Source organism: Diadema setosum, chromosome 2 (genome assembly GCF_964275005.1).
Source record: "Diadema setosum chromosome 2, eeDiaSeto1, whole genome shotgun sequence".
Lineage (NCBI taxonomy): Eukaryota > Metazoa > Echinodermata > Echinoidea > Diadematoida > Diadematidae > Diadema > Diadema setosum.
In genome coordinates this window covers 5,089,921-5,115,369 of record NC_092686.1, presented here as the reverse complement: position 1 = coordinate 5,115,369, position 25,449 = coordinate 5,089,921, and the positions used below count along the sequence as shown (strand labels likewise).

Genomic DNA, 25,449 nt, shown 5'->3' with positions numbered 1-25,449 from the left:
TCAATGAAAGTTACATATCATATAGTTCAAGTCAAGCTCTATTGATATATTTCATAAAATTTAGTCACGTTCATAGTAAACGAGCGCGTACGCGCGCGTTGAAATTTTAACATGCTCCAATCGAGCTCAAAATTTTTTTGCACACGTTTCAGGTCATTTGGAGTATTTCAGAAAAAATCGACGGACGCGTACGCGCGCGCGCATATACCCACGCACAGCTCATATGCAATAGAAATTTCCTCTTTTTTCACACGTATCGGATGTCTGAAATGTCAAAGAATGTTTCTACCAAGTTTCAAGTCAATCCGACTCAATATGACGTCATACGGGCCCGTCAAAGTTGAAATTCCGCGCGCGCGTCAATGGCGATATACAGTGCAACAATGCCAAAAAACCGCCAATTTTAAATCCGATTTTACTCGTCAGGATGGACGGTGACCCCCCATTTTCTTTACATATTTTGAAAGCTGATGAGTTGTACATATCATTTCATGGGTTGGCGATACTGAAAAAATGACTAAAAGATATCAGATTTGTTAAAAAAGTAAAAAAAGTAAATTTTCAAAATGACGTCATCAAAATTCAAGTTCACTCGAGCGTATCTCACTTATCCTTTGCCGATTTTCACCTAACTTTCAGTATGTTGTAGCTTATTTAATGTTCTTCCATATTTAACATTACAAACTTTTGATTGGATGACGTCATCACCTCGTAAAAATGGATTGAAAGTATCCTTGTAAAATTTGACCAGTTTACGTGTTATCTCTATGGGAGAGCAGTTTTTCTGGAAGTGAAAATTGACATGACTATCTTTTTCGAGCACTAGCTCACCTATGCTTCGGTGAATTTTTCCCAGATTTTAATATGTTGTAGCTGAGACTTTGGGCTATCGTTAGTGTGCCCTTCGTTTTTTCATACGATGTCGGGATCACGTCAAAAAACTTACTTGAAATTAAAGTTTATCTTCGATGTATTGAAATATTTCTTTCTTTTTGCAACGTTATGTGCAATAACTCAAGAAAAACATACCCTATCACCACCATATTTTGCACATATTTAGTTCATGTCACGAACATTATTTCATAAAATAACAACGACTTGATCAGACGCCATCTTGGGTATGTAAATTAGGGTCAAAGGTCATAGATGTTTCATCCTGTATCTTGGTGAATACATGTCCTATCTTTACCATATTTTGCACACGTAAAGACCATGTTACAGGGATCATTTCATAAAATAACCACTTTTTGCTCAGATGCCATCTTGTCTGTGCAAAGTGGGGTCAAAGGTCATATGTACTTCTTTTTCTATTTTCGCTATGACGTGTTATCTCTATGGACGGGAATTTTTTTAGATGTGAAAATTGACATGACTCTCTTTATCGAGCACTATCTTACTTATGCTTCGGTGAATTTCTCTCAGATTTTAGTATGTTGTAGCTGAGACTTTGCACTATCACGATTCGAATCATTGATTAAAAAAGAAATCGGATCACCTTAATTTGTCAGTGATGACAAATTACAATCTCTAGTTTTTCTTCTTCTTTTTCTTTTTTCTCCTCAAAAGTTGTGCAGAGGTTAGCTCAGAAAGTCCTCTTCCTATCAATGTCAAAATTATACCATGTATGTATCATGTCCCAAAGACGACAGCGCAAGTAAAATCATTGTGATCAGTCGACCGTGACGTCACTATGACGTCATTATATGAAAACACATTCTCATTCATATCTCATTAACGGAATGGAATTATTCAATGAAATTTACGTCACGTATATTTCAAGTCAAGCGCATTCTACTCATATTCTCAAAATTCATATTTATCCTTAAAGCGTGCGCGTACGCGCGCGTTGAAATATTTGTATGCTCAAATCGAGCTCAAAATTTTTTTGGATACGTTTCAGACAATTTAGAGCATTTTTTGAAAAATTGAAAAAAATGGACGGACGCGTACGTGCGCGCACATATACGCACGCACAGCTCTTATGCAATAGAAATTTCCCATTTTTTCACACTTATCGGATGCCTGAAATGTCAAGGAATATTTCTACCAAGTTTCAAGTCAATCCGACTCAATATGACGTCATACGGGCCCGTCAAAGTTGAAATTCCGCGCGCGCGTCAATGGCGATATACAGTGCAACTATGCCAAAAAACCACCAATTTTAAATCCGATTTTACTCGTCAGAATGGACGGTGACCCCCCATTTTCGTTACATATTCTGAAAGCTGATGAGTTGTAAATATCATTTCATGGGTTGGCGATGCTGGAAAAGTGATTAAAAGATATCAAATCTCTTAATAAAATAAAAGAAGTAAATTTTCAAAATTACGTCATCAAATTTCAAGGTCACTCGAGCGTATCTCACTTATCCTTTGCCAATTTGTACCCACATTTCAGTATGTTGTAGCTTACTAAATGCTCTTTCATTAATATAATAACAACATTTTGATTAGATGACGGCATCACCTCGTAAAAATGGATTGAAAGTAATCTTGTCAAATTTGACCAGTTTGCGTGTTATCTCTATGGAAGTGCAGTTTTTCTGGAAATGAAAATTGACATGACTATCTTTTTCGAGCACTAGCTCACTTATGCTTCGGTGAATTTCTCCCAGATTTTAGTATGTTGTAGCTGAGACTGTGGGCTATCGTAAATGTGACCTCCATTTTTTCATACGACGTCGGTATCACGTTGAAAAACTTGGTTGAAAATGACACGAGGCTTCGATGCAGCGTCATTTTGCTTAATACACAGGGCCTATGGAGAATGAAATAGGTCATTGCGTAGCGCATCCGACTCGTAATCCTAAGGTCCCTGGTTCGAGGCTCACCCCTGCCAATATTTGTTTTTAATTTTTTAAACACTTTTTTTTCTTCTTTTTCTTTAGTTAATCTTAATCTCCCTTTCCTTACTTTATCTTTTTCTGATTTTTTTATGCTTCTCCTTCAAATTTCTATAAAATAACATGATTTTTTTTTATTTTTCTTTCTTTCTACTACTTTCTGTGCAATAGATGAACAACAACAATGGCTATCAGTCCCATATTTTGCACATGTTTAGTACATGTCACGTACATTATTTCATAATATAACAACTACTTGATCGGACACCACTTGGGTATGTAAATTAGGGTCAAAGGTCATAAATGTTTCATCCTGTATCTTGGTGAATACATGTCCTATCTTTCCCATATTTTGCACACGCAAAGACCATGTTACAAGAATCATTTCATAAAATAATCACTTTTTGCTTAGACGCCATCTTAGGTGTGCAAAGTGAGGTCAAAGGTCAAATATATATTCTGTATTTCCGTTAGTGTATACGGAATTCGGTACCAAAGATGGCAGGTCTCATTCCCTTTTCTAAATGAGAATCCAAACATCACACAGCCAATGTCCCGTCAACACAGATGAAACCTGTATGGTCATGAATATTTGGATCAGGACTAAAATCATTGATTTTCGAAGAGATCGGATCACCTAATTTGTCAGTCTTGACAAATTCCGAGTCTAGTTATTAAATTCTTGTTGTGCTCAGGCATCTAGCTCAACTTTGCAAAAATTTTTCATCAGCAGTCAGGAATCTATCCAAACTTGACTGATTTGCAAAGTTAGGAAGGCCATGGTGTCGCAGATTGTGAGATTAGGTAATCTTTGTTCATTGACAAGTCGTTTCCAGGTATCTGTGTCAGTGTACCAAAAAAGTGCAGCAAGGATTATGATGTTATAACAGTTACATCCATTCATCCAACTTGAGTTCAAGGTTAACCTGCTGAGAACTGACTGATTTTGCTGTAAGACACATTTCCCATAGACACCTGCCCAAGTATTCTCGGGATTCATCTTCAACAGGCTAAGAAAAGACATACGTAGCGAGAAAGCTGTGGAAGGGGGGGGGGGCACTGCTTTTGATACACTGTTCCAGCCTATATATATATATATAGATGCATAATATAGCCCTCAAAATAGCCATGTTGAAAAATCTAGATATGTATTCATGAAATCCATCATGATATGGTCAGTTGTAGAGGTCTGTCCTTTCATCACTTTCATCACTTCCAACAAAGCCAATACTTTGTGGCAATCTTATCCACCTGAAATAACACTCATTCAGAACAAAATTGTATCTAAAGACAGCAGTGCAACCTGAAATACATGATTATCATTACAAGTCTGGACAGGACCTTTGAGAGATGCGCAACACTGACTGTCAAGTTGGCTTTGATTATTCCAAAGGCGATACACAGCAAGGCTTGAAGGCTATATCTGACATTCATGTGAGTTGCTTATTTGCAGTCAAGGAGGTGGAGTTGGGGCGGGAATGCTGAGCCCAGTAAATCAAACCTGATGCCACCCAGACACATTTCCACCGTCTCCCAGATCGTCCAGGGTTTTCAAAATCACGTTTAGCGTTGTAACTTATGAAAGATTCATCGGTCGCCTCCGACATGCAGGTTTGGAGCTTTACACCAGATCCTAGACCATGCATATGTTTACTGACCGTCTGGGGTTGCTAATTCCTGCCCTGTAACATAATAGTTTTCCGCATTGTAAAAGAAAAAAAGAAAATGATGCCCATATATTATTTTTGGAAACGATTACCAAAATATCATCCAATCTCACTCTAGGGAATGAAGGAAGACTTGTATGGCAAGTGTGGATGTTAAAGGCACTGTTTAACAATCTTTCCACTTTGAAAATCAGAGGTGCATTGTTTTATATATGTTACCAGACTCTCTGATATTGTATGAATGTGAAGGTATGAAGGTGTGAAAAAATTGGGAGTGAAAATAAACACTAAATACTTAAAAAGAAAAGAAATTGGAAACAATCTGTATGTGTCTAAATTGATCATATTCAGTATTTCCCATAGAAAAAAAGTGTTAGAAAATGGTTTATCAAATCAATGGTTTATCAAATCAATCAATCAAATCAATTCAAATCAAATCAAATCAAATCAATGGTTTATCAAATCAATCAATCAAGTCAAGTAGAACTACTATTAATATCAACATATAAGTGTTTTTTCCAGCAGTCTTTGTTTTTCATGATCTTAGTGATGTCGTACATATGCTGGAGAGCAGAGTCCATCCTCACCAAATCTACATATGAAGAGTTTGAATGCAAAAACAAATAGATGCCATTTCCAAAGTTTTGTTTTTGTTATCTTTCAAAGTAAGGTCTTCATGAGAACAGATAAAGTCAAATGTAATGATTTGTCAATGATACTGCACGCCTTCCATAACAAGAAATATTTTTGAAGATGTTAAATTTATCACATGTACATACATATTTTGATTGTTTTCTTTGTTTTTCAACATCTTTAGCATCAAATATCTCAAGTTGATGCAAATGGATGTCAATTTCTGCATTTAAACTCTTCATAAGTCCCTCTGCATCTCTGTCTTCATGGTGGTATTTATTGATAGGTGGCTCGGTACCGACAGTATAATTCTCATAGCTTTAATAGTATGCTGGAGTGTTGTCACATGCACTTGAACATCCTCATATAGCTCATACAGCAAAGTGTGGCACACTCTGAAATTGAGCCACCACAATATCAGTGTCTTGAAGGTTCAAATAGGAAAAATTGTCATAGAAGCAAATCCCACAAACAAGCAAAGAAAATGCTGCAAAGTTTTGTCTTTTTACTTTGGGTGTGATCTGCAAATCTTGAAACTCCATACGAATTCGCCAAATTGTGTATCTTTTAAAGGTGCCACGTGTTTCCATGAAAAAGAAAATGTTTAAAACATAACCAGTTTCCTTGTTGCTGAGCCATTTCTGTATCAAGCATGAATAATGGTATATAATCCTTTGCGATAGCCACTACAGAAAATAACCACACACCTCAACTTGCTGTGCACATTTATGGGCTAGTTGCAACTCATATGTGTGAATGGGTCTCTCTTAGTACTTAGCCAGTCAATTTGAATGGTTGATGTTAAATGCATTTTTCCCCATGATAGAAACTGTAACTTTTTTCTACCTAGGTGCAATCAGTGTAAGCGTGCCTAGTTGTAAGTGCAAACATCACCTTTTTTTATGGGAAGAAAGTGGATAATTGGTGTACACAATGAGTTTGTAGTTTCATTGCTTATCATGGTGTACAAACAATGTGCACGCTCTGCTCTCCTTGTGTAGTGACACTCTGAGACCCTTTGCTAAGGGGGAAGTAAAGCCACGTGATATGATATAGGCCTCTTCTATACAACATACTTTGGCAAAGCTGTTCAAAAGTAGATGCTAGATATGTATACTGTATGCTGCAAGTAATACCCAGGCTTTGATAGTGACATGTTACTTTTCTAATCACACTTTTCGCCTGCATACTCCATTTTTACTTCTTCCCCTTCCATTTGGTCATTCATTCACAAATGTGCAGTGAATCACTATTTCTGTGTGGTTTAATGACCTTTCTTTATTGATTCCAACAATGATTGACAAACAAGTCCTCAACTACTGTATACGCCGAATATTTCGTTAGGTTTTTATCTTCACGAATTTTGAGAGTCAGTTGCTATTCATGAATTTAAAGACACTCGAAAATATTGACTCTGATCCCGACATGAATGTGATGTGCACGCATACATTTCTCCATTCAGTACTATACACCACGATCACAAATTTAACCACTCGCGAAATCATCGGGAAGTCCTGATTCGCGAAAAGCCATACTCGCTAAATATATGGCGGCGTATACAGTATTTGAATACTTTTCACCACTAAATAATACACTGCGACTTTCCAGTCAAATCAATAGGAAGGAGAAATTACACTGTAAAGAGCTGTTCTGTAGTTCACAGTACAGTCTGAATAGTAGGCTGAAGAATTGTATGCCTTTTCCTGTGTAAAATGGAAAATACAGTGCAAAGTTCTTCACAATAGCCCACTCCAATGACCTTTAACCTCATATTAAGGTTCATTTTGACTTCACATAGATGACAAGATGTTTTATATAGGAATGTTGTGCTACCTATGAAGTACATTTACACCTCTTGCACTCCTACATGTACATGGACATAGCCTTGCTCCCTAAGTGTTGGATTGATTTGAATTCATAATTGCAAAAAAAAAAGAATAACAAATCAACAAATCAACAACAAACAAATAAGTGGAAACCACATGACACTCACATGATGCTCAAAGAACACAAAGGGTTAATATTCTTTTTTTGAAAAAAACAAAACAAAAAGATATGAACTTCATGACATTTTGTGCACAAAGAACTGAAGATGGAGATGCGTACAATGCATATGAAAGTTATTTTCAATGCATTTGATACAGGTGGCTGTTTTAGGAGCTGTAGTTTGAATCAGTCCTGGACATAAAACGTCGTGAATACATTTCTGCTGTAAGTCTTTTTTCCCCTCAAATTCCCATGATCTATTCATATAGTGTCACTTCAGTCTTATCGGGGGAAAGTCTCCGTGGATGTGTCAATGAAAAGTGCATTGATACATCTTTGCTGGGAGCCACTGTATTTATCATTACCTGTCCCGTGGCTTCCTAGTAATCTATTGACACTGTCACATACAATGTGTTGGCAAATGTCTCTTTGATTGGCTCTTGCCTTAATTCAGCATATTTCACTCTATCATGGGCTCCAAGAATTCTCAAAATGTCAAGGGTGAACTGTTCTGCTATCCACCCTAAAAGTTATTCTTCTTCTTCTATGTACAGTAAATACAAAAACATAACTGACTCTGGGAAATTTCCTCAGTGAATTGTTTGTATTGAGTATGCACAACCCATGATTATGAAAGGCAAGCTTCATTATACGTAGACAACACATGATACTGTCTGAAGGTTGTAGGTTTGCTTTCTTTAGAAAGAAAAAAATATACTGAACATATAAAAGCTTGAAAATCTGTTATGTATAGAAGTATGTGTGTGTGTTTGTTTGTTTGTTAAAGACAGAAGAAAGTCGGGGAATACTGTTAATTGCAAAATACTCAACCATAAGCTCATGTTCATAGCCAAGATTTGATGCGATGATTGTCCACCAACTGTAGGTTTTGAGCAACAGCAGTGCCCTTCATGGAGGGCTTGTAGAAGAAATTTTCAGCTTCTTGAATTTGGAGAGCAATGGTCTAGTTCATCGAAAGAAGTTTTTGGAGTAGAGCATCCCAAGAGATCAGAAAGCAAACCTCATGCTTACCCTCCCCCCCCCACTCCCCCCCCCCACTCCCCCCCCCCCACTCCCCCCCCCCCCCCAAAAAAAAAGGAACATTCAAAAAGAAAAGAAAAAGGATTCCTCAGAATGGCCTCTCTCAGTGTGTGAACTTATGGAAGTGTGTGGGTACAGCACCCACACACCGGAGTTATCAGCACCCCTGGTGGTTGTGATCCCATCTTCACCTACAGTGTTAGTTGCTATGGCAACAGTCACAGCCTCAACCTTTGTTTTTGTGATTGCTGTCATTGTCTTGTTGTTGCTGTTGTATGTTTATCCTGCCCCCTTCAATTCGTTCAAAAGGAAATTCTCAGATAGATGGAGGAAAAGGAAGGTGGGGGTATGTACTCTTGGCAAGCAAGCAAGAAGCTTGAAGTGTGATGTCTACCCAAGGAATTTTCAGGAAGGAGGGGTGGGAGCTTCGATAGGGTCGTGAAGGGATAGAACATCAAGGTATGTCATGACCCTTGAGAGCGAAAGAAGAAGGGAGTCAGGCCACAACCACACCAGTCTCTCCCCCTCCCCCCTCCCCCACCCCACTGACTTGTATGCTTGTCTGATGCACATTGAGTGTGCAAGAGGATGGAAAAGTGTTCATTGCCAACCCTGCCAAACCTCAAACATGTACATATAAAAAAAATAAATAAATAAATATGAAACAAATACTATATTGTAGATAGGACCAACATATCATAGCCTTTACAGATGTTTTTATCTACACTCTAAAAAATACCTAGTCAGATATGACTAGAATCTCGTCGTATTTGACTAGATTATAGGATCCCAGGGGCACTTACTCTGTTCTAGTCATTTTTACTAGAAAAAACTAGTCACAGATTTTGAGTAGAAATCTAGTCAATGTTTATGACTAGAAAATCTAGTTGGTTTGACCGGTTTCTAGTAAAAGATGATTAGAATATACTGATCAGTTATTTGACTAGATATGTAGTCAGTGTTGTGATTCATGAATCTAGTCAAATTCAACTAGTTTCTATTCAAAATGACCAGAACATCTTTTCAATCTCACCAATCACACATCAGTCACAAATCAATTATGAATGCAATGACAAATTGTGTAACATTTAACTGACACAAATGCATATTTTATTCTGAACCAATAATCATCGGAACATGCTACTCGTAACACTGAGTATAAAGCTTGCAATGACTATTGCACTGATTCATGAACATCTATGATTTTTCATTCATTTTCTTTCATGACTCTCTCTTTGCAAATTGAAAATTCAGCATTATCAACAATGTGTGTAGAATACAAGGCATGTACACGAACGTTTTTTTTTTTCTCAAAATTAACATTCATTTTCACTCGGTCTTCCATGACATTCTACCTTGTCACATATCTCAAGTTTCCTAGATCATAACAAACGAGGCATCATGTAAACTACAATAATCAGGCTTTCAGTTGATAGCACATTTAACAATGGCAAGTTAATGATGATAGAGATCTAATTGATCGAAATGGGCTTACAAAAAAAAAATGTTTCGGATAAAAAGTTCACATAGACAATTTGATAATTGATATTTGATAATATTGAGTGATTGATTTGATCAGGGAGCCCCACATATACACAGCTCTCCTGCATTGCGTTCGCACGCCCAGTCAATTGGCGAGTATATACATGTATAGATAACGGGGATCAAATATTTGAAAAGAGTCAAAAAGTATGATTGTTCTCATTGGGTACGCTCAAACCCGGCCATCTTTGATCTCACACACAATACTGAATCATTGTGCAGACTTCCATTCGGTTTGTAGATTCTGAAGTTGAACAATAAAACAATGAAATATCTTTTTTTGGCTCATATCTCAAATTGCAAATGCTGATGAAGCCTTTTTTGATGAAGCATTTTTCTGAGGAAGATGACGGTTTTGAGATTCGAATTATGTTTAACTAAAAATGTCGCTATGGCGACTGGCATGCCTCCGCCATATCACATTATTCTCCATTAGGTGCAGGACATATTGCCAGTGTAAGACCGTATGTTACATGACTGGTACATAATAAATTTCTGGTGATTATACACAAAGTTCCATGACAGTACTTAAGAGCCACTTTCAATATATGGATGAGCAAAATTTTAGCATTTTCACTTGACCCAAAACTTTTCCTACACAATCATTGTGCATTAATTTATTTGTGTATATTCATGTATGAATATACACATTTTCTCCGAATGAATATGGAGAAAGTAGTATAATTTCAGCATTCAATAATGCAATTTTAGCATTTTAAGGTGACCTTTGACCCTTGATCTTTGATTTCATGTCCCAAAACATCCACAGAGAAGCAATGTCAGGCAACACATGTACATTGTATATGCATTACGTTTCATGAAGATACCGTGAACCATTTCAAAGATATGAAGAAAAATGTGAAATTTTAGCACTGTCACTCGACCTTTGACTTTTGACCTTTGAAATTACGTTGTTACTCCAACAAAGCATAGAATAAAAACGAATCAACCAAATATTATGATCTTGGTGTCATTTTCTTTTGCATCATATACACTATTTAATCTAGGCAACACAAAAAGGGCTTCTACAATAAGGCCACTAAAATCGACCATCCCTCCTTATTATGGCCAGCTCATATAAACCTGGGCAATCCCAAAGAAATTTCCACATGCCACAATCCACAAAATCAACTATATCTTCAGAAATAGATATGTGTTACAAAAACAGATCAATATACGATGTTACTGTTCAATGAACATTTCAATTCAGCGCCCTAGCTGGTGTACAGTGGAGCCCTTACGGCTTTACTCTTTCTCAACGAAGTTATTAAGCAATACAACAGAGGATGTTGGTGGACCATCACCCATTCCCAGCCCATACACATACTTTTGCAAATATGTTATGTATGACTGCACTGCCAGCAGTAGTTGATGTCCAACACATAAGTAAGTTTGAAACATACATCTACTGCTTTCAGCAGAGATGTGCAAGGGATCGCATCCTCTTCAACAGCCACGAATGCCTGCTCCGGATTCTTTCTCCCCCCGAAGACCAGGACATGAGGTTCTCGTTTCCCTTCCAAATACATAGGCAGGTTCGTCTCATCTATATGTAAAAAAGCAAATAAAGAAATTTCTCTAATAGCTTTAATAAGAGATTAACAATTAGATAAAAGACAAATATTCAAAATTTTGATCCACAACCAAGGCATAAAAGAGAAGTGCTTTTGAATAATCTAACCAATATAAAAACACAAACATCAATCAGTGTATCAAACATGAATTCTGTTGATATACCATCATAAACATTGGGAGATTCATTCATTTTCTGAATTTGGAAAAAAATATTGCCAATGAAAGCCCCCTTCATCTACATGATTTTGCCATGCCACTTTTATATCATTTTTTTTTTTTTTTTACATTTCCTTCTGCACACCTCTATCTTCAGCCCTTCACCAGTTTATGGTTTTAATTTACTTGATCTTGCCTTACAATATATCAAGCAGACAGTGAGATAATTCCAGCTGCAATAAACTATGGACATACGAAGCACATTTTATTATGGTGACTGTAATTATCATTATCATTAGTAGTAGCACTAGTGGTAATACTGTTATTAGTATTCTTATCATTTTCATTAATAGAAATTCCATCGATTACTTACTAAATGAACAGGAATCAACAAGCATTTTCAGAGCAATTTGACTATATGGTGAATTAAAGGATAACTAAATGTCAATTAAAGGATAAAAGGAATGTGTTCACTTGACTGAATATAGATCTCAAGTGACAAATATTTCATAGCATGTCAACTGACCCATTCACACAACACAGGGTATTGCACTATTTTCAGTGTTAGATCCCTATTTCTATCATCACCTTCTCGACATTGATGAATGCAGGCATGCTCTCTTCCATAGTTGCACGCAGTACACTTCTCTGCCCGTTTCTTCACCCCAGCTGGAAACAACAGAGGAAGAACCTGTAGAGCCAGGTTGCTCTTCTCATCATCTAAGGAGAACACAAACATTAGCAAACAAGTTCATGAAATGTGGCACGTGGAGTTTTATTATCTTTTTAATACTTTCTCTCTGTAAAAATTCAAATGACAAAGAAGATACACATTTCAATTCCAATCATCCCTTATAAAGGTTGCATTCTCTAGAGGGTTGCATTTTTTCTCAATCTATTACCAAAATTAGTTTTATTTCATTTATTCATATCAGAGTTTTTAATTTTAAATCTTTATCAAAACTCAGGAAAAGATTCATATTTTTCAAGGATTTCAAAAGATCAATAGATTATGTATCAAATCAAAGAACATTCAATGGTCTTTTAACCTGGTATTTGAAACAAAGAGAAACTTAATGCATGAGTGAACACATTCATTTTTCTCTTCTAATGGATCCAACCCCCCCCCCCCCCGTCAAAAAAAAAAAAAAAAATACTACAGATGAATCCTCGACTGCGCAGGGTCAAAATTTATGTCTCCACCTTTGCCAGATCAGGAATATGACAGTGTCAATTTGAAATGTATTACACAAAGTGGAAAATAAAATCTACTTAAATTACGTTGCGTCAGGCCCATTTCATATTGATCTATTGGTTCTCAACACTTAACCTGATTAAGCCCGGGCTATTTTGGCGGGGCAGCAGCTCGGGAAGGGTGTGATGTGAATAACAAGTGTGTTATGCAAATAGTGGCTGCCGGCCAGATCAAATAATGTCAACGGTGGGCGAGGTCGAAGGTCATTGACATTACGTTTGCACGTAAATCATGCAGATTCCCCATCTATAGGCCAATGTTGTGATCCCAGCTCTAATATGATCGTTGTCCCTCTCATATGCAAGTATGATTCATGTTTGATCCACCAAATAAATAGTTAGCACAAGAGTGTCCTTTTCACATATATAAACGCAATGACCTTGACCTTTAAAATTGTGACCCCAGTATCTGCTTAGATCATTGTCCCTCCTATATAATGCATACACGAGTCAAATGGTTAAGTTCCCGTGAGAATTGTGCTATTTTCATGGTAATGTGATACCTGAATGTGGATCTTCGACATTGAGAATCTTCTTCCACTGCACTTGTTTTTCTGCATATTCCAGAACTCTTGCTGACATTTTCGGCCATTTTTTGAAGAGGGCATCTGCAGAGTTCACTTTCGAAAAGTATCCGAAAGCCTTGATCAACCTGTGATATATAAAATCAGAAGTTAACATGTAGGCCTTTCATTATAAAATTAACAAACCCCAATCATAACTTATGCATCATCAAAAATAGGATTTCATGATTAATTATTAAAAGATATTGAAAATTTCATGGTAAGAGCAAAGGGAAAACACATAGGATGTTCAAAATAAGACATGTTGGGATCAAAAGTCAAATTTATCCATTTATAAGATGTTACCACCTTATCCTACCTCATTCTCAATTACATTTTGGAAATCCTCTGGAAATTCATTTTTGAAAATGTATGTTTTTAGGGATAGAATTGAAATATTTTAAGTTATGACCACTTTGATCCTGATAGGTGCACAATATTTAGGTGTCCTAAAGGATACTTTTTTGTTTAACTTAAAAACTAGAAATGTCGCTGTGCCACTGGTATACCTCCGCCATATCACATTATTCTCCTAATGGGTACAGTACATATTGCCAGTGTGAGACCATAATATAACATGACTAGCACACAATCATTTTCTGGGGATTATAAACCCAGTTCCATGACAGTACTTAGAGCCACATCAGTTTGTCGAATTTCCCTTTAGATATGTCAGTGTCATTAGACTTTTAATTCTAGGCTTAATTATAGTACATACACAGCCCTGTCGCTCAACCGGCTCCGCACGGCGTCTGGTCTAAAACTATTTTACACGCAAGTGTGCGCTTGCATAGTGAATGAGTGTGGACCTATTTCACGATAATGCCTCTAGAGCTTCTCACTATTTAGGGGTTCTATATGAAGGCTAGACCTTTTGTCTGGAACTGGTGGTAGTTTCTACAGTAGACCTATAGATCCGAGGTCTAGGCTACCATTGTACCAAGCGCAAGTGTCAGTTAGATCTAGACCAAACGAGAAGAGGACTGAAAGGGCTTAGACTAGCAAAAATGAATACGTTGTAGTTAGAAGATCTAGACTAGATGTTCAATAACCAAGTATCTAGATCTATGTGTATTTGACTATATTTCTAGCTTATCGTATCAGGAAAAGATCAAGCAACTAAGACTAACTGCTAGATTCTAGTACGGTACTTTACACGCAAGTGCACGCGTGCGAAGAAGTGAATGAGGACCTATTTCACAATAATGCCTCTAGACCTAGTACTTAACCTACATCCTTATACTATAGATCTACTAGAGTTCTTCTACATGAAGGCTAGACCTTTTGTCTGGTACTACTGGTACTGGTAGATCTAGGTCTACACTACAGTACAGAGACTCGATAGATAGATCACCGGTCTATAGGCTACCATTGTACCAAGTGCAGTTAGAACTAGGTGCCAAATAGATCTTGGACCGAAGGAAAGAGGACGGGTGGGGACTGACAGGGATGAGCCAAAATGAATTAAGCCCCCTAAAATGACGGAGATCGGCTCGTTCGCCTGTGACTTGCGAGTGCGCGGTTGTTTGTGAATTCATTCGAAAAGTGAACCTTCTCCTAATTGAAAGGTGGTGAAGTGCGGTAAATCTGATTACATCACCGTAATCGTCTCTAACCAAATTAGTAAAGACCTCCCAATATTGTAACAGCATATCTTACAATTGCTTGAAACCATATTTGTCACAAAGCCGATTTGGGGGGGGGGGAGGATTTTTTTTTTTTTTTTTTTGGCAATGTTCACCGATGTTTACGCTGCTAATCATTGCCGCCCAACAACGCAACGGTTCATGCAGCACGTTTTACACATTTAGGCTAGGCGCGAACAATAAGAGGCAACTTGATAGGCCCAAGGCAGCAGCACCTCTCCCCCGAGCTCGCCCAATTTTAGCGAATTATCTTTTTAGATAATACTGAATCAATACCTAATATGAAGCTGTACACTACAAGCTTCTAAACACGATTTAAAATATGCTACAAAATAAATACAGCACTTACCCTCAAAATTTTTGATAAATTTGTTGAGGCCCCACTCAGAGAGCTTGTCATCCACACACTCCATTTTGATCAAGTACGTACTACTAACGTACGTACGTGGCGCTTGCTAGATGCGTTACATATACGCTCAGCATACACTCCTCACGGATCGTGCGATCGAGTACGCTTTTGCTCTCTGCCTGCGCCGCCATCTAGCTCTTTGCGTGCATCGCGCAGACAAGAGCCAATCACGTTTCAAAGAAGTGTTGACAAGACGGTTCTAGCTAAAGCGTAAAAACGATTGACTCGATTGTAGTCAAATTTGCTTGAAAGTTGATAGAATTCTAGTCAAAATAACTAGAATTTAGTTGAAAAAATATGAACCAAAAATCTAGTCACAAAATGACTAGATATTTTTAAGAGTGTATAGATCTATCTATCTATCTATCTATCTATCTATCTATCTATCTATCTATCTATCTATCTATCTATGTAGTTGTATCTATCTATCTATCTATCTATCTATCTATCTATCTATCTATATATATATCTATCTATCTATCTATCTATCTATCTATCTATCTATCTATCCATCTACACTGTATCTCTGTCTCTTTATCTATCTATCTATCTATCTATCTACAATGTATCTCTGTCTCTTTATCTATCTATCTATCTATCTATCTATCTATCTATCTATCTATCTACTATGTATCTCTGTCTCTTTATCTATCTATCTATCTATCTATCTATCTATCTATCTATCTATCTATGTAGTTGTATCTATCTATCTATCTATCTATCTATCTATCTATCTATATATCTATCTATCTATCTATCTATCTATCTATCTATCCATCTACACTGTATCTCTGTCTCTTTATCTATCTATCTATCTATCTATCTACAATGTATCTCTGTCTCTTTATCTATCTATCTATCTATCTATCTATCTATCTATCTATCTATCTATCTATCTACTATGTATCTCTGTCTCTTTATCTATCTATCTATCTATCTATCTATCTATCTACAATGTATCTCTGTCTCTTTATCTATCTATCTATCTATCTATCTATCTATCTATCTATCTACAATGTATCTCTCTATCTCTCTATCTGTCTATCTATTTATCTGTTGATCAAACTATCAATATGTGTATTATACTTCTGTTTTCTCATTTGTGGAGAGTTCATATGTACACTGTAGTAGGTTGTGTAGTCAGTCATAAAAGGACCTGAGTCCATAATAGTCTTTTCCACTTTTGAAAGAGGACATCATGCATGATGACCATGTGGCAAATGTGTGTCTGCATTCGTAATATGTTGTGAACTTTTTGTGCAATTTTGTGCAAATACTGTTAGGCGTGTACCTCCAAAATTATTCTTGTCCTGAATAGTACGGAAGGAAAAAGATCTCCTCCAAAATTGTTCTCGTCCTGAACAGTACGGAAGGAAAGAGGTCTCTGTTTATGTTCGTGTAGTGCCAGTTCCTGTAGGGATGTACAATGCAAGTTTGCCAGAGTTGAAGGTCACAAAATGATCTGAGAAATTGATAAGTTGATATATAGAAAAACATATTTTGTGTATTTTCCATGCTTGAAGAATTAAAAAGCTGTTTTCAGGACAATGAATAATTTCAAAGAAGACAAGTGCATTATTAAAGTACTCTCTCTAAAATGAAATAAAAAATCAAGTGAAAATATTCACTCTTAAATGAGTGAATACAAAAAAAGAGTGAATTTTGAGTGAAAATGTTCATTTTCACTCGTTTGAGAGTGACCTCGGGATCACTCCAAAATCTTCGAGTGATCCTTGAGGCCACTCCCAAATGAGTGAAAATGAACATTTTTCACTCAAAATTCACTCCAGTTTCACTCTAAATTCACTCTTTTTTGTATTCACTCCTTTAAGAGTGAATATTTTCACTTGATTCTTTTTTTAGAGAGTACATTTCCAGTCTTTTTGCCCTTGATGTGGCAAGCCATATAGCCATCAGGGGAAATAGACATTTCTCGCGGCTGTATGCCAATTTTCTACTTTCAACACAGTAATCAAATACAAGTCATAGTTAGGAAGTACGTGTGTGTGGTGTGATGTGTTCAAGGAGAGAAATACACTGTAATTCTGTGATGTGGAAATGATGAAGAGTTTGACAACATTACAGAGTTTGATACAGAGGAAAGGAGCCTTCAGTACCCTCATGTATGTCTTGTTTGAGGTCAAAGCTAAAGCGATAGAGCAGCATGTCATTTCCTTATTGGCAGAATGACTGGCAGTGACTTTTTTTCCCTGAACAGTGTCGTGTTGCAAGCACCAGCTAGGGACAAAATTTTAATCAAATTAGAGCTCGGAATTACATTCATGCTAGGTATGCGTGACAATTCCTGGTTACCTTGTGACTAGTGTCCACGCCCACTCTGGAAATGAGCGAAACATATATGCAGAGTGGGAATCTCTCCATTTCTCTTTCATCCCTTGGACAGTGCAACATGGATTACAAAAGATTTTCCCCTCTTCCAATGCTTGTATTTAAATAAGTAGGCAGGTGTCCTGCCATATTACTCGCTCTGCATTGAATTTTGTTGCCGTGGGCAACTGGATTTGAAGCACTCTGCACAGGCAGTCGTAGTTATCCAGCCGTATTTCCTTTCAGAGTTTTCTTTTCTTGTGATAGATACTTGCAAGTATCTTCTTCCTTGCATCTCCATACCCCTCCCCTCTCCTCCCCCTTCCCTTCCCCTCCTCCACCCCCTCCCTTCCCTTCCCCCACCCCCTCCCATCCCCTTTCCCTCCCTATTGAATCTTGATGCTTTCACAACACGTACTTGCCATTCAACTACAAGATACTCAAACCAAATGCTAGTGGCAATTTCAACTCTAGGCCTTCTACCTCACACTAAGATCTTGAGAGACTTTGCAAATATACTAGAAAATTTACACACAAAAAAAAGTATAATCTAAACCTGAAAAATCAATTCGTAAGTTTCAATGATGAGTTCAATAACAATCATGTGGATGATGTGTCTTCAGCATCTTCAGTAGATGTGGACAAATTAGAAATCACAGCCATTCTAGTCAAGAGACGGCATTGTATATTAAATCTGCTACTAATGTCAGTATCATCCTCATTTAATGTCATCATTCACATAATATTTATATGTAACTGGCACCAAAGACAATATAGATTGTTTAAGAGGTGACCTATGGTTTTTGAGCTATGTACAGGGTTAATGGGAATGGTATGGACTCGCGACTAGAGTTACTCTGAAGAAACAAAAGCGACATTCTTCTTACACTCAGGGGAACTTTGACTTTGGAAAGAATGTGATACAGGTCACTCTTTTTGCCTTGAAGCTCTTCTGGCAGAGATTCAGGAATGAAAATCTACACCCCTGGGATTGTTGTGCATTGTGCCTACATGTTAAGGGGAGTAGTCAGATGAATCAGTTTGAAGGAAAGCCCTGCAGTTGCCAAAAACTAGTCGTACGTCAAGATGTTTGATTATTGTGTTGCCATGGCAATAGGAGACATGATATTTAAAGGATGAGACAGTGCATTTTGTTTACTTGAAATCATGGATTGTATCAATTTTTGTATTTTTTTTTGTTATATTTTTGGCCTGGAGGAAAAAAAAAGTTAGGAAACGAAAAGGGGAAGATATGTATTTACTGGCATGAGTTGTGGGGCTGACCTCGCTCACATTTGCATCATCTCGTTTGATGAGAAACAGTGTTGATGATATATCGTCAGCTTTCCAGCGTGACGTCAGGTATCTCGTGTGCCAGGACCTGCCCCTTCGGCAGAGGTGGGCAGTGCTAGATCATGTCAACCAGCCAGAGAAGGGCAATGAAAGTGATTGATATGCCTGAAGAATGTGTGACGGTAATCACAGGCATATTTTCTGTCATGGGCCTAGGTACAATGTACCTCAACCATTTTTTTTTTCTTTAAAGGAAAATTTCAAGTGAGATTCAATACATCATGTTGAAGTTGGCTAGAACAGATTAAAGGTGGAGGTTTCATCACAAGTAATATCAATTTCCAAAAGTAAAGAAGTGATGGATTTTTAAAAAACATTCATGTGTTTTCTTGAAAGAGTAATATTGGTAGCAAATATATTATACAGATTCAAGTAGGTGATGTGGTAAAATGGTTTGCACAGTAGTCTTCACTGAGCAGCCCCTTTTCAACACAAATTCAAAAGTAAAAGCTTCAAAGTTTTGTTGGGTTGTGGTAACTTGGCAGTAATAACACTAAGGGGGGGGGGGGATGCAAGTGGGTTCTAGATTATCAATTGATTTGTAAGCTGGTGACATGATTATTTTATGTGGTTGCAACTGATGTCACTACAGTTGTTGATGATGTGTGAAACTTTCATTGCCAGAGCCTTCTTATTTGAAGTATCACTGTGATAAAATTTCTACTGTTCACTTCGTCTAAATTTACTCCATTTGATAAAGTTCTCTGTTGAACACTATGTGTGATTGCTCTTTGGAGGTCTTTTCCTTTATCTGGTTTTAGTGGTTGATGCAGGAAATGTCAAGGAATTATGGTGTAACACATTTCACAACATGTGTATAGGTCTACTTGATTCTCTAATCTTCAATCCTATTAAAGCCTTGAACATTCACGAAGTAAAACACTGAAAGACACAAAATGCACTGCAGGGATTTTGTAGACTCACTCTGTTGATCATTGGATCACTGAATGCATGCATTTTGCTCAATTTATCAAGGTTTGTTATCACAATTCTGGTCCAAGATTTTTTTTTTTTTTTTTTTTTTTTGGGGGGGGGGGGGCAATTTTCTGTTAATGATTTTCCTTTATCATGTGGTATGGCAATGTTTTTCTTTCACTTACCCAAAACCGGTTGTAAAATATACCTATGGCCTATCGATAGCCGAAACTGATACTATCCATGCAAAATGTCGCTTGTTTCAGATAAATCTCCAGCATCGTAAATGGGCCTCCATATGAAACTGAGAGAGGAGGTTGTTACGTCATTAAAACACTCAATTTAATTCTACATATAACCTCCTTTGCAGGCTGTTTGATGTCATGACCATGGACATATGAATGATGGCAAGATAGGATTATGACAGTTTTTTAATGTATTCGCTGAGAGTGATGTTCACCAAATGGGGAAGAGATAAGTAATTATGTGTATTGTTTATTAGGATTTTATCTATTGCTTGCTTTAAAGGAAGCCTACATCACAAAATGTAACTACACTGTAGAGCTTGAGGGACTGATGAAATGATTTGAGTATAATGGTAACCCATGGGCATGTGGCTATCTCCCAGCAGATGTAATTTGAAATGTATCAGTCAGATAAATCGCTGACACTCTCCGCCAGGTAAGAAACGTAGCGGAGCAAGGGGAGACAGACAAAGGATTGTTCTTTGCCTAGTGGGTGGCATTGCGGATGTGGAGATGCGGGGATAATGCTATATCATTCTCTTCCCGAAGACCGGATAGAATTCAGAGTTTTGCATTTGGAGTGGTATTTGTGTCCCTGAGTGCATGGTGGGGAGAGTTATCGTAACTTTTTGCACCCAGGAGATGCCCTGTGCCAAGGGCGCTACTCTCTTTTGAAAGCTGCCGACTCAGTCAAAAGATTGCGTTTACAATATTTCCCACATGAATGTAATGTGAGATGACCTAATTATTTCACGTCTTGCTGTCCACTTAGAAAAAAAAAAATCTTGTTTTGTCCTTAAGCCATGAATCTGTGAGGAAGTTCAGTGCCATATAAATGCTGAGTGAGTGAAATCTGCAGTCCTGTGAAAGGGATTATAGAAATGATGTAAACGCGGGTGATATGATTCTGATATGTGTACCACATATTCAGAGATAACTTTACAAGTACCTCATCCGTTTTTGTTAGTTTAGTGTAGAGTTTTAGTTCCCTCCCCTGTTGTTCTCTGTCCTTTTCTATCTTTAGAACAGACTACATGCATATTTCTTCCTTCAAACATAAATTATGTAACTTTAGATAGTCCCTTTTTATCTAGTCTAGGATAAAGAGTATAGCACATTAAACTGCATATTTGTGTTCATTTCGATAAATTTTATAATGAATAAGTAAGACAGAAACATATGAAAATATTCACAAGTCGAGATCAAGCTTTAAATCTAAAAATGTTTATGTCTTCTGTACGTAGCAATTAAGCAGGAGAGAAAGAAAAGAAATCATTATATACCACCATTTTGTAAAGAAATAGAGGGGAAAGTGTTATCTCTTATGCGATCTTTTTAAGTGTATGGAACAGTGCCATACATCAGTATATTAAGTATATGAACCAGTGCCTTAACACTTTTTGTGCTTTGAGTGCTGATTCCCACAGACAACCCCATAGCATTGTACACACCGTCCAAAGTCTCTGGCAGAGAAAGGGTTATAATATACAAGTTGTACATTATACATATATTCAAACAGCTCAGTCTTGTCAAAACATGTTCATCATTTTAGTGTGATGCTGGTATGATGTTGTTCCCTTGGGTACCACTGAACGATGTGACATGGAAATTCGATCTAAAATAGCACTCAAAGCAATATTGCGAGAACTAAATGTAGATTCGTGTTTGCGTGCCACTGTTTGTTCACTGACGTACAGTGTATCTCGGATCCTGGGGTCCCTTTATGTCTCGGTTATTTGTAGGAATGCTATCTTCAGAACAGCTATGCATTTTCTTATGAGAAACACATCTTTAGACCGTCGCCATTTTTTTTTTTCCTGTTTCTCAAAGAGCAGGGAATATCCTTTCATGAAATCTCTGGTCACTTAACTTGGAGATGTTTATAGAACTGTTGGCTTTCGGAGGAAAGGGAAGCATGAGGAAAGAGAGAGTTAAGGGAGGAGAGATAGAAATTATTAGAAAGAAGCAACTGCAGACACAAAAGTGGTTGGAAAAAAATGAAATCAAGGAGGGCTGTTGAAAGGAGGTTATCGCGGGCTGAAAGCGTCGAGGAGAAACGTTAAGAGATTAGTGCTTGCGTCTGACGTCAGTCCGCCTCCGAGTGTAAGTGTTGTTGCGCTGATGTATTCAGCATATTCTGTAGCATCTCCCTCTTCTTGGCTATTTACATCCTTAAAATAACCCTTTGCGAGCCTTTGAATGTTGATTGGCACAGAAAAGCCCATAGTACACAGCATCCAAAGTACTTAATAGCACATAAAGGGTTAAAGGTTAGGAGTGTAAACATTTATATCAAGATTTTTTTTCCCCAGTGATGTTATTGTTGTGCAACATTTGACATTTATCTGTTGTTGCTCACATTCTACATTCAGTACAGTGTACAAATACATTTAAAAAATATATAAAATGTGATGTGAAAAAAAAATGTGCTCAACCCAAATATATCTTTGATTGTTTGGTAGAAAAGACATTTGATAGCTCAAGTGCATTGTAAGGTATGGTGTACCTACATGTATGTATTTAATACGCTGTATATTTCGCGAGGTTTTTATCTTCGCAAATTTCAGGTTCAGACATTTAACAATGCACAAAATTACTAGCTCTGATCTAGATATGAATGCGATGTGCACATGTGTCTGTTCTTTAGTGTATTCATGATTGTGAATTGAACCACTTGCAAAATTGACAGGAAGTCCCGATTCATGAAAAATTAGACTCACTAAATATATGGCATATACAGTAATAGAAGAGACACTAAATGTGCAGTGTGTGTATGTGTGTGTGAGCGTGTATGTGTGTAATGTGTATGTGTGTAAATGCAACAAATCCATAGTATGTGGGGTTGTTTATGAGTTGTCAGAACTCTAATTTTGAATGGAGTTTTGAAGACCGATTTATAATAAATATCCACAGTCTTGAGGGTTTTTTTCTGAACAGTCAATCATGCCATGAAGAGCATGCAAAGAATTACTGACAGAAGCAAGTATGTCTGGGACTATAGGACAGTTATGACATTTTCTTCTCTTGTGGACAGAAACCGTGCGAGCATACTTGTCCAAAATTTGATGTCAGACATCAGCATCCATTTTAAAACACTTGAACAGATCCCACAATGCCAATACAGTCATGTCTCATAGAATTTACATCACATTACAGATGTAATGAAACAAATTTGAAGCTAGGCATCCAGGCCATCTTAGAATGGCTGAATACTTGTGATGTGAAGTAGCCGTAAAGAAATGAAACTGGAAGTGGTGTAACATGATCGTGACAACTAGAGGACCAAGACACTGTTACCACAGAGTTTGTGCAGTGAGAGAGTGCTGTAAAGAGTGGAAAGCAGGCATATACAAATTGTATGAACCATTGTAGCATGGCAGTAACATGCAGTTGCCATTTGTTTATGTTTATAGTTTTGTTTCTTTTTGGGTGATGATTTGTTGTTATATGCAATGTAGTTTGATAATGTGTATGTCCCTTGACCCATCCTTAACATGTCTTCTTTATTATACACCTCATACTCTATACCCTGATGGCCCTATATGCCATACCCCCATACACCTTATGCTCCATGCTCCCATAGATACACGAATTTGTACCTCATACCCTAAGCCCCCATACACTCCATTACCCAAACCCCCATATAACCCATCTACCCAATATTCCATACCTCCATAAACCCCCATACCCTGTACCCTAACACACCCCATTAATATAGCCCTATATACCCATGTCCCATGCCCTATGCCCATACACCCCATACACACTCATTCACACCAATACAGATACATGCACAGACACAGACAGGCCATACACACACAATCATTTCCAAAGGACCCCTCTGCCTCTTTCTTCCTTCTCCTTTCCTCCTCCTCCTCCTCCTCCTCCTCCTCCTCCTCCTCATCTTACATGTACCTAGCCATGCCCATTACCATCACTTCAACCAGCCCAGTGCACACATTGTCTCAGGATTCCAGTTTTGGATTGATGTGACAATGCCACATTTCTTTGAAGTCGTACTGACCCCTAAACAACCTTTCTAATCCTTTATATGCACATTGCATTATTTTCCAGGTATATTTCATTCTTTTACACTACAATCAATGAATATCAAAACTTCAAAGACCAATTGTGATAACGATATGTTTGTATTATAAGTGGTGCCTTTTCAATAGACCTACCTGGTGGGGAACATGCATATTACATATCTGTAAAGAAACATAGCACTATGTTACCTGATGCTATGTTGCACTACCATGTGACAGAAACATGGACCAATCGCATGGACCCAAACCATATTTCATACTGCCCCTTGTGTTTCCTTGCCTTTGATGGATGCCCAGACTTGACGGCTGTGGCTCCGGCATTGCTTTCGGCACTCAGTCATTGTCTTCTCTGCCTCTAGCAATTGACTGTTCCTGTCCGAGGTAAAAGGGCAGGGTTGTGATCATGTCCAGCCCTTACTACTTTCCCTAATTTCCCAGCGCTTGTCCACTGTTGGCAGGGGCCGTCGTTAATTACCCAGTAGATGAAGGGGCAACAGTTCTTTTCGGCAGTGAGTTGACCCAGAAAGCAAGACTGTAATTTGAACATCAAGAATAATGAGAAAGCAACCTGCCAGCGATCTGTGAAAATATAGGAAGAAATAGCAGAAAAGTCACAAATTCATGAAGATGTCAGTGTTTATATCTAAAGATTCAAACTGTTCATAATATTTGTGTTGATATCACAATTAATGTTGACACTTGAACTGATATTGATATTAAGTTGGTATTTGTATTGATGTTGCAGTGGACACTTTTGTTAATATCAATTATGAAGAAAATAGTATTACATTCCGCTCACAAATCGCTGTATTGGTACAGTCTCAAATACAAGTGTTGTAAAGAATCTTACTGCTGGTTCCTGGGTCCCATTTGCGTGAAACTATGGTAACTCTGCAGTAATGGTAATCTTGAAATCAATGGTAACTACCATAGCAACACTATCCCTTAGCCAATTAGAAAAGCAAACAAACAAACCAAGAAATCACTGATGGTTACCATCGATTGCAGAGTTACCATTTTAGTTGCAAAGTTGCGATTGTCTTATGCGACAGGACTCGGCATGGTCTGTGATTGCTTCTAGCTGTGTTCTTGTGAGCCCCCCCCCCCCCCCCCCCCCAAAAAAAAAAAAAAGAGCAGCAACAAAAACAACCAACCAACCGACAAACAAACAGTACAACATGAATGATAATTGACTGATTTAACATGACTTATATAGACATTTGTCAATATTGCCAACATAGTAATGGG

The 25,449-nt window shown here is 37.5% G+C and overlaps 1 protein-coding gene and 1 pseudogene across 1 annotated transcript in view; one reads left to right on the top strand and one right to left on the bottom strand.

Moving 5' to 3' along the window:
- Positions 1-25,449, top strand: part of LOC140237831 (inositol 1,4,5-trisphosphate receptor-like) — a 170,799-nt gene that overhangs the window by 39,764 nt on the left and 105,586 nt on the right. The gene's annotated exons all lie outside the window — the stretch shown is intronic.
- On the bottom strand, positions 11,126-13,355 carry LOC140246107 (uncharacterized; annotated as a pseudogene).